Here is a 16,114-nt window from a genome sequence, read left to right on the forward strand (position 1 = left end):
ACAAATAACACAATGGCTACAGAAAAAAAAATCCAACATCTTTACATTCAAATCCCAAAGATATAAACCTGACGTCTAAATTAATACGTGTTTAGTGCAAAATTGGGCAATTATTCCACATTTGCAAGATAGTATAACATGACCACCTGCTACTGAAATGCCAAAGCCACCACTGTTAACGCTTTGCTCCGCCTTCCAGAGAGGTTATTACAGCTTAAGCTGCGTCAACAACCCAAAGGAGGCTGCTATCTAGTTTATCTGTGTGGAAGGCCTGTGACACACTGTTAACAGACTAGTTGCAGGCCCTTCCTTGGGATATTTTTCTGCGTGTAAGAGTGAATGAACTCCACGGCCAGATCCTCCTAGTCATGTTGCAGTGCTGGTCATGGGGCCGCAGAGGGAACAGCACCCAACCGGGGATGGGGAGCTCACAGGTACAGGCCCCGCAGCTGATGCAAACCTTCCCCCTCTAAGGTTCTCTCGAGTCTCTGCCAAGAGTCGGCTGGAGGGTCCAACTGCTATGTTCTCATTGCTGTAATGACTGCAATTTGGCAGCCTCCAGGATGCTGTACCGGGAACGGGAGGGGGAAGGAGATGGTGGGCCCCTCTGCTAAACGCAACGCCAGAAGGGACACAAGGATGAATTTATTGTGGCCATCGGTCCTGAGCTGGAAGGAAAGTCAAAGGGCTTTAAAGCTGGGGAGACGCTCTAACTCCTGCTCTGCTGTCAAAGCCTTACTTCCTACGAAGAGTAGGGGCTAGGCAGGCCAGCTGTAAGGGGGATGCGGCCCGGGGTGAGGTAAGAGGACCCTCGTAGGTGCCGCTGCCAGGCGGCGGTTCGCCGGGGCAGCAAGACGCCCGCAGTCGGGAGGCGCCACAAAGGGCCGAGGCCTGCGGAGGCCGCGCGCGCAGCTCTCCGGGGCGGAGCCGCCGGGCTCGCGGCAGCGGAGGCTGCAGCAGCCGCCGGTAGCCGGGGTGCCCAGCCTCCTAGCTCGGAGGTCGCGGGGGGCGGGGAGGATGCCGCAACTGCAGTCCGAGCGGCGGAGCCCAGCCGCCTAGCTCCCTGGCCCCCGCAACCGCGGTGGGGCGCAGCGCGCGCCACGGACCGGGCGGAGCTAGAGGCGGGCGTCTGCACAGCGTCGCGCCACCCGCGGTTGCCCGCCTTTGGCCGGGCCCGGGACCCCGTAGCGGCCGATGCCCTGACGGTGGGCGCAGCTGCGGGGCTGGCGAGGCGTCGCGCGTGGGGAGAGGCCTAAGACACCCCGACTGCGGCGGCTGCGCCCACCCGATCGGGACGCGGGGCCCCGCGGGTGCGCGCCTCGGAGCTCCCGCCTCCTCCCCTTGCTCCTCCTCGGCGTACGGTCCTCCCCTGACCCCTCCTTCCACCCGCCGAGAGGATGCGCTCCCCGGCGCCCAGCAGCAGAGGCCGCCGCTCCCAGAAATGCATGCGCCCGATCCCCTTCTCCCGGATCCCAGGAGCCGGCGCCCCCGCCCTGTAGGTAGGTGGTGAGGCGGCGGCCAGCCCTCGCCGCCGCCCGCTGCTGATGCTGCCGCCGAGGGGCCGCGGGCAGGGTCCAGGACCGGCCAAACTTGCCTCCCGCCGGGGGCTCTGTGGAGCGCTCGGAGGTGTGCTAATGGCGCTGGGCGTAGCCCCCTGTGAACCTGAAAACCTCTGCTTGAGCTCGGGAGGCCGAGCGGGGGCGAAGGAGAGCTTGACCCTTCCCAGCCCACCCCCTGGGGGTTCGTGGGGGTGCGCGCCTGTACGAGAGTGAGGAGGACAGGTTGGCATGGGGCTTGTTTGGGGAGAAGACCGTTGGATTTTCAGCAGCTCAGGTGGTAATATGTCACTGTGTTTTTCCGGCTGGATTAGCAGATGCGTTCTTCCCACCTTTCTAGCCAAAACATGTAGACAGGCACAGGGTTATATTAGTGGCATGTAGAAGTCGCTGTGGATTTTTGTGTATTTCAGAACTAGCTAGTTGGTATATAAAATCGATGGTGCAAACCCTTACCGTCAACACGTTAGGGCCAATTTAGAGAAGGTCCTTCTAGAAGTCAGATTATTCGGGAGATCCATGAGGCTGGGATATTGTTGTGCTGCGTATTTAGGAGCCTCTGCTTACGTGAAGGGATGTGTTTTAAGACTGGCAACTTTGATACAGGTGTCGGGAGTTGAGATTCTGCTGGAAGGATGCACCGGGTCAGCCAGCAGAGGCAGCCTTGTGCCTAGCCTAACTTCCAACTCGGTGTTATGCTCTGTATTTCTTAGAAACTGGTTATGTATTAATGCTTTTTTTCTCCTCTAGGTGTAAAGTTTATACGTTAGAGCTTTTGGCAAGATTCTCTCTTCCCAGACTATCATTTTTTATTTTATATTCAGCAATAAGGTTTAAAGTTTTGAAAAATGCATCACTGTAAGCTCCAATTTTATAGTCACTTACTTAGGTATAGAGATTTGGAGAAGTGACTCAGTATAAGCTCAAATAGGACAGAATCTTGAATCTGTTTTTTTTTTTTATTCCTGTAATCTTCTGCATCTTATGCAGAATAAGTGCTCATTAGTTATTTGTTGAATGAATGAACTGTGTTTCAAGCTTTCATCTAAAAACCACAATTTAGAATCACAGAATTGTTCTGTGGCCGGTGAAATTTAATTGAATTTCAAAAATTGCTTCTTTGTATAAATAGGCAAACTCAGTTATTTTAACATTTATATTTCAATTCTGACATTTTTAGGACCATATGCTATCTTTCTGTAATGTATCATTAAGGTTATGAGGTAATTCTCCCCAACTCTTAAGTTCATTTCATGTCTAAGCTTGCAAAATTTCCAGTCTCATTGGTAATCATGCCTACTTCAACTGTGCTCTCAAACACAATTTAAAAAGTAAAAGTCGTGTTTTAAAGAAAATTGTAAGTTACCCCAGAGGAAACAATGATTTGATTAATAAGTGACGTATTCGCTTGTTTTAGAGTTGAGTTTTTCAGGTTTGATCTAATTATCATGTCTTTTATTACAGACAAAAGTAGAAATAAAACATGTAGAAGTGCTGTGATTTTTTTTTTATTAAATGATTCAAAATGTGTGATATAGATACACAATTTAAACTGTTTTCTCCTCAGTATAGAAACACATCAGTTTCCAAATTTGACAGCCAGGGGATTGTGAAATGAGGATTTGGAAGATACAGTGTCTTCCTGCTTTAAAACGTTATATCATTTTGAAAAAAAAACAAAAACAAGGTTAACTGCATCACACTTTATTTGCTTTATTTTTACACTATGATATTTTCTGTTTTGATTTCATTTTTTTTCCAATCACATGAATTTCATGAGTCAGTGTGAACTTCTTTCAATCTCTGCTTAACAATATTATCTGGGCACGCTCCCAGATTTTCTTTCTGACATTTTATTGCATCTTTACCATCTTCACTTCATATTACTCAAATGACTTATTTTTACACAATGTGGTAGGCCATACTTTATTACTATTGCTTCTCCAACCTACTTATTTTCTTCCTAGATGGATAAGGGAATAAAACTTTTCTATAAAAGGTAATAAGACTGCAGGAACCAACAGTGGGAGGGAACTTATGAAAAAAATTAATTTGTTATGATTTATTAAAACAAAGCCAAAATTCCCTCCTGTAATAAAGATAATTACATTTTACACTTCTTAAATTTGTAACCCAGGGTATTGAGCAATTAATTTACCTGGCTCTTCCTTGCACACTTTAATTTAAGCTTTTCAAAAAAACCCTCCCCTTTGGTTACAGTAAGCTCTCTTTACCTTGTTACTTATAAGCACTTATTTGTTCATTTTACAAGTAGGAGTTGAGCCTTTAACTGCTCAGTTTAACTGCTATTACTTTGGCTTTGGAATCACAGTCAAATAAAAGCTCTAATCTCAGATTTGAAGAGGTATTTTTCTCTTGTGTATGTCCTGAAACCAAATGCACAGTGCCAATGGGATTGGATGACTCAGTTTTGGGTCCTCCCTCCTGATCCCCCAGCACTCCGCCTCCACAAGCACCACCAGAATGCAATCCAAGACCTGGATTTCCTCTGTCTTTATCTTCCAAAAGGCTGTATTTTAGAAACCTCTATTCCTTTCTTGCTAAATGCCATTTACTATTGTTTTTAAAATTCCAGCCCATAATTTTTTGTTTGTTTAAATTCAACAGGATCCACTCAATTCACTTGTGCTAGAATCAAAATTGTTGATTGCAGAAAAAAATATACAGAAGTAAATTTGTATGACCTTGAATTTCAGATATAGGGAATACATGAAGAGTAATTGTTGTCTACTGGTCTCCCCTCAACAGTGATACAAAATGCATTTGTTTCTGTACATGCCAGAGAATATGAATTTTCTGTTGCTAAATTTGATCAGAAGCTTAATTGAAAGAAATGATGTTTATGGGTGGTTGGCTGAACAAAGGCCATGACGTCAACCTTTTCCCTTCCAATACTAGCTGTTAGACCAGGAGTCTAGCCAGATCTTCAGAAGCTGTACTTTGGTACCTTGTTTTGCATCCTTAACACACCCCCATATGCCCACACTGAGGGATTTTATTAATACAGTCAGAGGAAACTTACTATTATGTTACTTTCTAAATGTGGTTATGATCATGGTTCTTTCTATAGTTTGTGTTTGAAGACTCATGCAAGAAATTCCGTTTAAATGCCAAAGAAAAGCTTTACTTACCCTGAACAATTTGTGTGTGTGTGTGTGTGTGTGGTCTTTTCGTCATGCAAAATGAGAATCAAATCATTGATTATATTTCCCTTTCTAACTTGGCAACTAGGAAATGAACAGTCAAATTTGCAACTCAATTTTAATAATCATATAAAAATTCATAACCTAATATCAATATTCTGTCTTTCCCTATGGTCTTGAGCTTCTGTTCTACCTTGTTTTTCTTGATTCTGATGTTTATCTAATTATACTTTTCCATTTGATTGAATTATATTCTTTTAAGATGACTCATATCCTTTGTGGAACAAGGCAGATTATAAAACATAAAACCAAATAAATGAAGCCATTGCACAATTGATCTCCGGACACAGTATGTTTTTGATGAACAAGTTTAATTGGTTACATTAAATGTTTTGAACAAGAATTGCACATTTAGTACATGTGAGCTTAGCCAAATGGAAAACAATGTTACATAGTGTTACAAAACTTTTTTTTAAACTCTTACATTTATATTCACTTATTATTAATTTGAAATTAATAAAGCCATTCAATTTAAGTCAGTTATATTTGGAGTACCTGCCTTAAACGCTATATAGGTTGAACAGGAGTTTCAATAGAATAAAGTCATTTTTAGCTGAAGGGCTAGCCTAACTTAGCATAACACTCCCCAGAGTGAATCAACAATCTGACCTTTGCATCAGTGATTCATGTGATTTATCCTTGTTTTAATAAATCATAGAGTCTTCTCTGAGCCTCTTTTATTTGCCATGAAATTTAAAAGAGTGAGCTCCTGGAGTTAATTTTTCATACTGATGTTTTGACACCTAATTGTTAAGTTGGTTGAATTTACCCAGGTAACTCATTATTTACATCGACATAATAAGTTAAGCTTGATATATTTATCACTATGGTAAGCAGAAAGATTGGCCTTTCTCAAGGGTCAGTCATTGGTACAGTCTGGTAGCCTTTGGCATAAAAATGATCTGAATTCAAAAGTGCAACTTAAAACATAAGAGGGGATTTGGAGGGGGACCTAGGCAGGTTTTTACATAGAGGCATCTCATTCTGATAACCTTCATGTCTTTTTTTAAATTTATTTTTAGAATAGGTAGTATCCTCATGGTTCAAAAGGTACGAATGTCTCTAGAGTGAAAGTACTCCCTCTCATCCTCATTCCCCATCACCCATTTCACTAATCCACAGGTAACCAGTGTTAGTTAACTGAGAATCTTCTAGTGACATTTTATGCATATGCAAGCAAATATGAACATGGAAGCTGCTCATTTTCTCTCCTAACCTGTCTCTAATTCACTCTTTTCCATTCCCACTGCCTCTGTTTGGCTCCTTAGATGCCTTGGACTGTTGTCTGCATTCTGCCTTGCTCTGCATTTCAGCCGTCCCCATTTCAGCAGGCTGTCCTAAACTTCCCGCTTCAGACCCTGTAAAACATTTCCATCATACACGGGAAGGAATCTGCACATCTTACCCTGGTCTCTTGGACCCTGAGAGATTCATCTCCTGTCTCTATCCCTCCTTGTCATGCGTTTTACCCACAGTCATTCTTAGCTAAGTCCTCTTGACCCATTTCATAGATCCATAAAAAACCTGATGAAAGTTCAAGTTGTCATCATGCACAGCAAATACCGTTTGCCTACATATCCTTGTTTGTGGACCCCCACGTTAAACATTTGTGTTTTAGTAATACAAAACTAATTGCCAGTTTCTGCACATGGATAGAGTATGATTTTTCTTCTCCATGCTGTTCCCTCTGCTTGGAACATGCTGTCCAATTTTCATGAGCAAGCCACGCTCATTTCTGGTGTCATCTCTAGGGGCCTTTCTTAGTTGAGATTCTGTAAACTCATGGAGCCTTCCGCATGAAACTTAGTGTCCCAAGTAGGCTTCCATACTAGGAGTCATTTTCTATATTAGCTATGTTATAGCTAATAGCTATATTTTGCTACCCGCAAAATTGACGTTCTGGTAAAAAATTAACCATGATTTTGGATAGCATGTAAGATTGATTAAAAAAAAATTAGGGTTGAAGCTTTTATTTAATCATTCATCCTTCTTCTCTCCCCACCCCCCACCCAACCTCAATATAAATCAGTTGTCCCTCAGTATCTGCAGGGGATTGGTTCCAGGGAGTGGGTTCCAGGACCCCTGCAGATACCAAAATCTAAGGATGCTCAGGTTCCTGATATCAAATGGTATAGTATTTGCATATAATCTATGCACATCCTCCTGTATATTTGAACTCATCTCTATATGACTTAAAATACCCCAATACAATGTAAATACTAAGTAGATAGTTGTTATGGTACACTGTTTAGGGAATAATGACAAGGAAAAGAGTCTGTACATGTTCAGTACACAACCATCCAACCATTCATTTTTTTCCTCAAGTTTTTTTTTTTTTTTTTTTTTTTTTTTTGAGACAGGTTCCCACTCTGTCACCCAGGCTGGAGTGCAGTGATGTAATCTCAGCTCACTGCAACCTCCACTTCCCAGGTTCAAGTGATTCTCCTGCCTCAGCCTCCTGAGTAGCTGGGATTACAGGCATGTGCCATCAAGCCTGGCTAATTTTTGTATTTTTAGTAGAGACAGGATTTCACCATGTTGTCCTGGCTGGTCTCGAACTCCTGACCTCAAGTGGTGCACTTGGTTAATTCCATGGATGCAGAACCCATGGATATGGAGGGCCACCTGTGCATGTCCAAATCAATTTTTTTTAGCAGCCCTTGTTTACTAATTCTCAAACATTGTGTTAACAGCCATTAAAAATAGCTTTGGTATTTATTATGACACTCATCTGGAGAGTGTCTTTTATTCCTCCCACTCTAGTTTTCTTCTGTAGTTGGTACATAAAGGGACGAAAGCCTCCAATTAGGGTGTCACTGGTGTTTGGGGATCAGCCACGCAAAAAGGGTACTCTTAAGACATTGAAAGGATTGAAAATTGACCCTGATAGATGACATGAGCCATCTGGAGAGAGTGGTCCAATCTAAGAAGTGACTCCTAAGTAGGTGAATGAAATGTTTTTAATTCCAACCCAAGTAATCAGAGGTCTTAAGTGCTTGGTTTTCATTGCAAGGTACCTGGCATGAGGTAATTTGCTTTTGATAGCTGATTAACAGAGGATTTAGAGAGTAAGAGTTTAATAGTGTTTGTTCAGCACTGTTCATGTGGAATTTCTGACTAGTGGATTATTCTTATCACTAACCAGGTATGCCTTATAGAATAGAAATAATTTGTGAGATAAATCCCAAAGTCTGAGATCCCTTAAGAGCTTTCATGTTTCTTCTGTGATTCTGGCCTTGCTATACAAACATTGAATTTATTGACTTGTTTCCCCAGGCATGCTGATATCATGAAGCAAGAGTGCTCTGAGTAGCAGTGATAAATATTCTAGCCATTGGATAAGTGTCATCCCTGCAGTATGGGATAAATCTCAATTTCAGGCTATTCATGGGTCTGCTGGGAAGGTCTGGTCAGTTCTATGGTTGCAGGTGTTTACAGCTGAGCCCTCATCCCTAGTTCCCGGTGATTTCCCCCAGGGTTCTGCCTGTCTGTAGGGTCCCACTGAAACAACTAGTTAGCAATACTCTTTGATATTTTGAATCACAGAGCCTTCCAAAATAATTTCTATTTAACATGTCTTAACTCTTTGAAAACCTTCATAACAAGGAATAGGAATAGAATATTCACAAAACAGGAACTTAAGATGGCCAAGACATGAAAATAATACTGACTTCATGGCATCAAAGAAATGCAGATTATTAGATTTTGAAAGTCAGTTACAATGCTGGCAAGAGTGAGGTTGTGTTTACTTCACGAAGGGTAGGATGGTATACCTTCAGTGGAGAGCAGTTTGCCTCATGGACTCCCTTGGCACTCGTGATTCTCCTCTGAGTATATCCTAAGGAAACAATCAGATATGAAGCTGAAGTTCCGTGATGAGCCCATGATCTTTGAGAGGCTACTGATATAGTAGAAAGGTTAAAAGCAGGAATGCCAGAGCCAGTTATGTGGCTGGGAATCCTGTTCCACCAGTTACCACCTCTGTGCAGTTAGGAAGTTAATTTCTCCACACTTTGAGTTTTCTCATCTGTCAAATGAAGATAATAATAGTATCTACCTCCTACATTGTACAGAGAATTAGGTAAATTAATTTATGTAAAGTACTTGGAACTCTGCCTGGCACAGAATAAGCAACTATATAAGTATTAGTTATTATCAAGTGTGTTACTGTAAAAATTTGAGAAAAATTCAACAGTAGAGTCATTTTTTAAGTGATAGTAAATGTATATGATAAGATATTTAGCCATTAAAATAATGATTTTGAACAATATTTAATTATGTGGGAGATGTTTATAATAACTGAGTTAAACATAAACAGTATATACAAAAAATTCTAATTTGATTTTAAGATGCATTTGCATAGAAAACAGGAAAGTGACAAACTATTACTTTTTTCTCACTGATGGGATCATAAGAGATTTATGTTTTCCTTTTTCACATTTTTATTTGGTATCCATATGTATTATAAGGATAATTATTGAACATTATTACCATTATGTATCATTCGATTTTTATATTTTTGACTTTTTTAAAGCAAATGCATATTCATTTTGACATATTTTACTTTCTCTTCCTCCCTTTAAAGCTACTAATATTTCACTTCCTCAAAACCTTCACCCACGCATCATCTGCTTGGTATTTTCTTGCATTTAGCTCTCTTGCTTTAGGTATAGATCAGCCCCAAGCCTGTTTCTTCAAGAATAAGCAGACCAAGTAAAATGACTGAAGAGATTTTAGTGGTGGTGGCTTTCTCCTGGAAGTTTAATCCCAAGAATGTGGCTTAGATGATGATGGCACTGTGTCCTCTCTACATTTCATGCACTCAGCCTTCTCTTCCACTCTTCCCCTGCATGAACTTGGCACTTCAGTGGGGTCAGAATCCTCAGTAATCCCACACATACAGGAGAGTAATTCCTGCCTCCCAAGCCTTTGCTGTCCTTGCTAGCTGGAATTTCCCTCCACATTTCTTCCTTTAAAATCAGTCTTCCGCACCAGGTTTATACTTAATTCCATGAATACTTTCCAACCCATCTATTGTATGCTGACTTCAGTTCTTTTGGCACTTAAGCATTTGTGCCACAAATGAACTAAATACTGGCTTACTTTATTGCTTAGTTGTTCTTTTTTTTTTTTTTTTGGTAGAATCTCGCTCTGTCGCCCAGGCTGGAATGCAGTGGCGCTATCTCGGCTCACTGCAACCTCCGCCTCCTGGGTTCAAGCAATTCTCCTGAGTCAACCTTTGGAGTAGCTGGGACTATAGGCATGCACCACCACGCCCAGCTAATTTTTTTGTATTTTTAGTAGAGACGGGCTTTCACCTTGTTGGTCAGGCTGGTCTCGAACTCCTGGCCTCAAATGATCCGCCCTCCTCGGCCTCCCAAAGTGCTGGGTTTACAGACGTGAACCACTTTGCCAGGCCAGTTCTTACAGTAAGCTTATAGAAGTTGTATTTTATATTACTCAATGTCCTTCTATTTTCTAGCATAGCATTATTACATGCACATAGAACACAGGAAAATTGGATGTTGTTGTGTTGAAGACATTCTTAGAGATAATGTATGAATGTTCTGTTTCATCATCCCCTTTGCTCATCCTTCTATTTTCCTTGTTTTCGAGATCAGAATGTTATATCATTTGGGTTCTCAGTCTTATGGATATTTGCCTGAAGACCTGATAATAGATTTTCATTTCTAACATCTGAAACTTAAAGGGTTTAATTGCAGAGAGCACCACAGTTAGCAAATGCGTTTATAATAGGGGGCTAGTAATATAATATACAAATTAATCCTGGTTGCAAAGACAACACTATCAACTTTAAAATATTGCTTGTTTGATCTAGACAATTTTATGAATCTGTCAGAGAATTATTAAGTTTAGAAAAGTGTTAGAATTTTATAGATCTTGCATTTTCTGGAAAGGACCAAATCCCAGGGAATGTTGTCACATATCTGCTCTCATAGTCTAGACTGGTGGTTTCTAAAGTGAAGTTCATGCACCACATGAAGGTACAGAAAGAAATCGTTAGAATGTCTTTATTTTCATGACTTCTATTTTAGTTACATGCCTTATAATTTTTAGTACAGAAGACATGTTTTTATAAGTAAAAGTAATTACAGTTTTATGCTCAGATACTTTTATTGATGTGGAATAAAAAGTGGAGACCACTAATCTAAATAAAAGGCAAGGCCTTACCGTTTCATAACCTGAAGTCAGTTTCTGTTACTTAGCCGTAACAAGTCAAAAATCAACTTATTAAACATAAATTCTGTGTCCAGTCTAAACAAAGAGTTGTGATGTGTGTTAGTGTGCATAACTCTGCATGGCTGAACAGCATAAGACACATTCCTTGCCTTTAGAGAGTTTATAGTCTGATTGGAAGGAATGTGGGCATAAGGAACAATAATTAGAAAATGATACAAGGGGCCAGGCATGGTGGCTCACACCTGTAATTCTAACATTTTGGGAGGCCAAGGCAGGTGGATCACTTGAGGTCAAGAGTTCAAGACCAGCCTGGCCAACATGGTGAAACCCTGTCTCTACTAAAAATACAAAAATTAGGCAGGTGTGGAGGCGTGCACCTGTAATCCCAGCTACTGGGGAGTGTGAGGCAGTGAGGCAGGAGAATCGCTTGAATGAGTGAGGCAGAGGCTGCAGTGAGCTGAGATCGCGCCAATGTACTCCAGCCTGGGTGAGAGAGTGAGACGCCATCTCAAAAAAGAAATAACAGGCCGGGCGCGGTGGCTCACACCTGTAATCCCAGCACTTTGGGAGGCCGAGGCGGGCGGATCACGAGGTCAGGAGATCGAGACCACGGTGAAACCCCGTCTCTACCAAAAATACAAAAAATTAGCCGGGCGTGGTGGCGGGCGCCTGTAGTCCCAGCTACTCGGAGAGGCTGAGGCAGGAGAATGGCGTGAACCCCGGAGGCAGAGCTTGCAGTGAGCCGAGATCGCGCCACTGCACTCCAGCCTGGGCGACAGAGCAAGACTCCGTCTCAAAAAAAAAAAAAAAAAAAAAAAAAAAAAAAAAAAAAAAAAAAAAAAAAAAAAAGAAATAACATAAAGAAAATGACACAAGGTAGCATAAGTGTACACTGAGAAACTTAGCAGTATAAGTTTGTCAGTGTAAAATTGCTATAGAAAGTGTGATAGAAGTGGCATAGTACATGGTGATGCTGCATTCTCAGAATGTTCCAAAGACTCTTGTAGGATAAAATAATTCTTTGATAATCGGGCCAGTTCTTAGTCCACCTACCCAAATAAGCTGTGCTTGAATTGTCTCCTGGGCTCAGATGTTAACTGGATGAACAGAAAGCTCATCGAGTTAACATCCGGGCCCAGGAGGCAATTGGTAAATGATGTTTACCAATTTTCTTAATGGCATGCCTGCATTTCCTTTAAATTATCAGAGAACATGGCAGACTGGACATGTTGGGAAAGTAATAAAGTTTTTGGAGCAGTATCCTATTGCAACAGTGATAGTGTATAAAAGTAATTTAAAGTCAGTGTATTAGTTTCTTAGGGGAGCTATGACAAAGTACCAAAAGCTGGGTAGCTTTAAACATGTATTTTCTCACTTTCTGGAAGCTAGATGTTCAAAATCAAGGTGTCAGCAGGGCCATGTTCCCGCTGAAACCGGTAGAAGAATCCTTCCTTTTCTCTTCCTAACTTCTGGTGGTTTGCTGGACCTTGGAGTGCCTTAGCTTGCAGCGGTATAGCTCCAAGTGTGGCCTGTGTCTACATGGCATCCTCCCTTTGTGTCTCTATCACTACATGGCCATCTTCTTATAGGGATTCCAGTCATATTGGATTAGGGCACCACACCACTCCAGTATGATTTCATCTTAACTAACTGTATTTCCAAATAAGATCACATTCTGGAGTACTGAGGATTATAACTTCAACATATCTTTTTTGGAATGCTATAATTTAACCTGTAACAGTAAGTAATATTAACCCTTACATATAAATATACCAAGACAATGCACAATGTCTTGTCAAATGATGCCTTCTCAGCTAAAACCCCATAGCCATGCAAAGTGGTTATGAGGTAAATGACAACTGGAAGAAAAGGAAGCCTCCTCTGCTATTTGTGTCAATTGTCTTGTCTCTGGGCTTTGGTATCTCAGGCCTTGGTAGAATTATTCATATAAACAATAATATGTACTGTGTGGTTTTGATCTTTCTGGTAAAACTCCACGAAGCAATTTGTGGGTCAGGATGGTTCTAAGGGTGTATTGGGTTTTTTGTTGTGATAATGTTGCATAATTGTCTCCAAACCGCAGTGGGTTATATCCACAAATATGTATTTCACCTTCATGGATTTGCAGGTTGACTGTGGTTTAGCTACTCCTGGCTGGGTTCTGCAGGCTGGCCTTGGCAAAGGGTAAGCCGGATGCCAAAGCTGAGGTTCAAGTTCGGGTCTGTTCCACGTGTCTTCATCCTGGAACCCAAGATGAAGAGGGAAAAGCAGCTACCTGGAGCATACTCTGCTGGTGGAGAGCAGAAACTTGCCAGGTCTCTTAGTGCTTCAAGTCAATATGAATATGACTGTTAATCCTCACAGTCTATTGGTCAAAACAAGTCACATGAAAAATCAGATGGGGTCATATACTCTGTGTACTAGTGCAAAGCATCACAGAGCTGCACAGCAAAGGGTATAGATGTATAATTATCTTACAGCAAGGGAAGAAGTGCCTAATTAGGAACAACAATCCAGTCTTCCAAAAAGCCATTTTCTTTTGAATTCTACAAGTTTTATGACAAGCAACTCAATAAACCTTAAAAAAAAAGTATACCATAGACTTGATTTCTTAACCCATTCTGCTAGAAATTTATAGTTGAATATTACACACATAATTTTTTTTTCCAAGAAGAGGTCCTTGTACTTCTCCATGCTGATTTAGTTTCACACTTGGCATATTCCCTGCTGCTTAGACACTTTTTGTTATGTCTTGTTCCTGAACCCACGTTTGTGTATTTACCACAGTCCATATTTTGCTAACCACAATACTTCATGCCTCTCTCCGTTGTTACCAAGACATCTGAGGCAGAATCTGGTAGAATTGCTGTTGTCCTGAGTATGCTCTGATAGAGAACATTTTCATTGGGGATAAAGCTGTTTCTGGTTTACAGATCTGATTGTTGATTGTGTGGCACTATTGAAATATAACTCTGACTTGTGGTTTTCGGGGATGTCCCACTTTTAACATTTTCCCTACCAGCACTGGTCCATGTAACCCAGCCATTTTCTTACTTCCCATTAGCACTTCCTCTGTGTGTCATACGTTTTATTTGGCATAACTTTTTCATGCCCCTGTGTCCTGATTATTTTGTGTAAATCTTATCTCCCTCGTCAAAAATTGAAGTTTCTTTAGAGCACATTGGGTCCTTTTTATAGTCACAGGCTTCAGATAAATAGTACAGTTGTAGGCACAAAACAGGTTCTAAGTGCTTACTGAATTGAAGAAAATTACTCATAAATATATTACAAGGCACTATTTAGGAGTAAGAATAAGTTATTTATTGCCACTTATACTCTCCATGTAAATATGCTGAAAGCACATTAAAAAGAATGATAATTCAGTTATTTTATTTTGCATTTTTACAGATATGAATGTATGCCAGTATATTTTGAGAATGCATTCAATTGCAGATCTCATCCACAGAAGGCAAAGAAATACATGGCCTTTTCTTTAGTGAAATGGCAGTTTAATAGTAAATTGTCTCTCATTGATAAAGTCTCAGAAGACACTCAAATTTAATTCTTGAAAAGTAGTGTTTACTACTTATATACTGTATGTTTTTGGAAAGGCATTCCATTTATCTTTTAACGCCTTTCATCTATCCAATTTTGTTGGTTTTATCAGTTAACTCTTAATTCAGATCCACGAAATAGCCCCCAACAAATAATAATAAGTAGTAATAGTAGTAGTGGTAACTACTGCTCACATTTTGTTTTCCTCTCCTGAAATTGATTGCATTGGGACCCAGTCTAAGACGAGGACACATGCATTGGTGATGGCATTTACTGTGAGCACAGGGCCCTGGCACAGTGATTCACATTGGCACATATTCTCTGCAAGGATTTGGAGAATGAGATTGAGTTCTGTACCAGTCTAGAGACTCTAGAAGTTTGCAGCTTATTTTCTTTGGACCAGAGCTAGAATATGTCTGCAAAAAAATCAAACGGGCCAGAGGGTCTATGGTTTTAGGAATGAATCTGTCTGGTAGTATTAAAATGAATTCCAGAAGTAATTGAAAGCAAACTTTCTTTCCATGCCTCCTGTTTATTGATGCTACTTGGAGCCTAATGTCTTCAGATTTGTCTTAGAGATGATCTGAAGTGATCTTCTGGTGCCGCAACATAGTAGGGGGTGTCTCCAGAAACTCCGCTGTGGGTAAGGCAGGCATCATATTTTTCACACCTCTTGTGACAGGTAATCAAAAGCATGTCACAGGTACCCAGTAGTGATTGATGGTGAGAAAGAGGATGTCTCTTATGACTAGGAGATGAGATCAGCAGATAGATTGTTCTGTTTTCATTACCTCCAGTAACTTTCTGTATGACAGTGCAGATTTGGCCCTTCTAATCTTTGTGTGCAGGTAGAAAACTTCAAAACTGACTTCTTATACCTTATGAGTATTAATGAGAGAATGCAGTCAATATATGAAAAATATTTGGTAGGAATGTTATAGAACTATACATTTTTAATTCTAAAAATGAGCTATAATTTTAGTGCTTAGAAAAAAGATGGCTTTCATAATTTAAGAGAAACAAAGAAATAAAATTTTTTTTTAAAAAAAGATAAAAATTCCAAATTCTGACTATCTGTATTTACCAATTCCATTTTCTGTGAGGAAATAGATTGGTTTCTTCTGTTCTCAAAACTTAAGGGGTAATTAATTTAGTGAATTAAGAGAATGTGCTTTCCGGTTAGCTCTTTAAAAACCTACTCAGTGCAGGCCGGGCACGGTGGCTCACGCTTGTAATCCCAGCACTTTGGGAGGCCGAGGCAGGCGGATCACGAGGTCAGGAGATCGAGACCACGGTGAAACCCCGTCTCTACTAAAAATACAAAAAAATTAGCCAGGCGTGGTGGCGGGCGCCTGTAGTCCCAGCTACTTGGAGAGGCTGAGGCAGGAGAATGGCTTGAACCCAGGAGGCGGAGCTTGCAGTGAGCCGAGATCGCGCCACTGCACTCCAGCCTGGGTGACAGAGCGAGACTCCATCTCAAAAAACAAAAAAAAACAAAAAAAAAAACAAACCTACTCAGTGCAATAAATAGTTGTTGAATGTACTGACATGTTTACTAAAGTGCATTTAGTATGAATA

General features: G+C 40.9%; 1 protein-coding gene across 3 annotated transcripts in view; it reads left to right on the top strand.

Moving 5' to 3' along the window:
• The first annotated feature begins 266 nt into the window (after nt 1–266).
• Nucleotides 267–16,114, top strand: part of NCOA7 (nuclear receptor coactivator 7) — a 146,136-nt gene continuing 130,288 nt past the window's right edge. The window contains exon 1 of one of the 3 annotated variants that reach the window (XM_058435542.1): nt 267–434. The gene's annotated coding sequence lies outside the window, so the exon portion shown is untranslated. Of the gene's footprint in view, nt 435–953; nt 1,500–16,114 lie in introns of those variants that run through there. The other 2 variants (XM_058435541.1, XM_032158408.2) reach the window with 2 other exon arrangements.

This window comes from Hylobates moloch, unplaced genomic scaffold (assembly GCF_009828535.3).
Source record: "Hylobates moloch isolate HMO894 unplaced genomic scaffold, HMol_V3 SCAFFOLD_2, whole genome shotgun sequence".
Lineage (NCBI taxonomy): Eukaryota > Metazoa > Chordata > Mammalia > Primates > Hylobatidae > Hylobates > Hylobates moloch.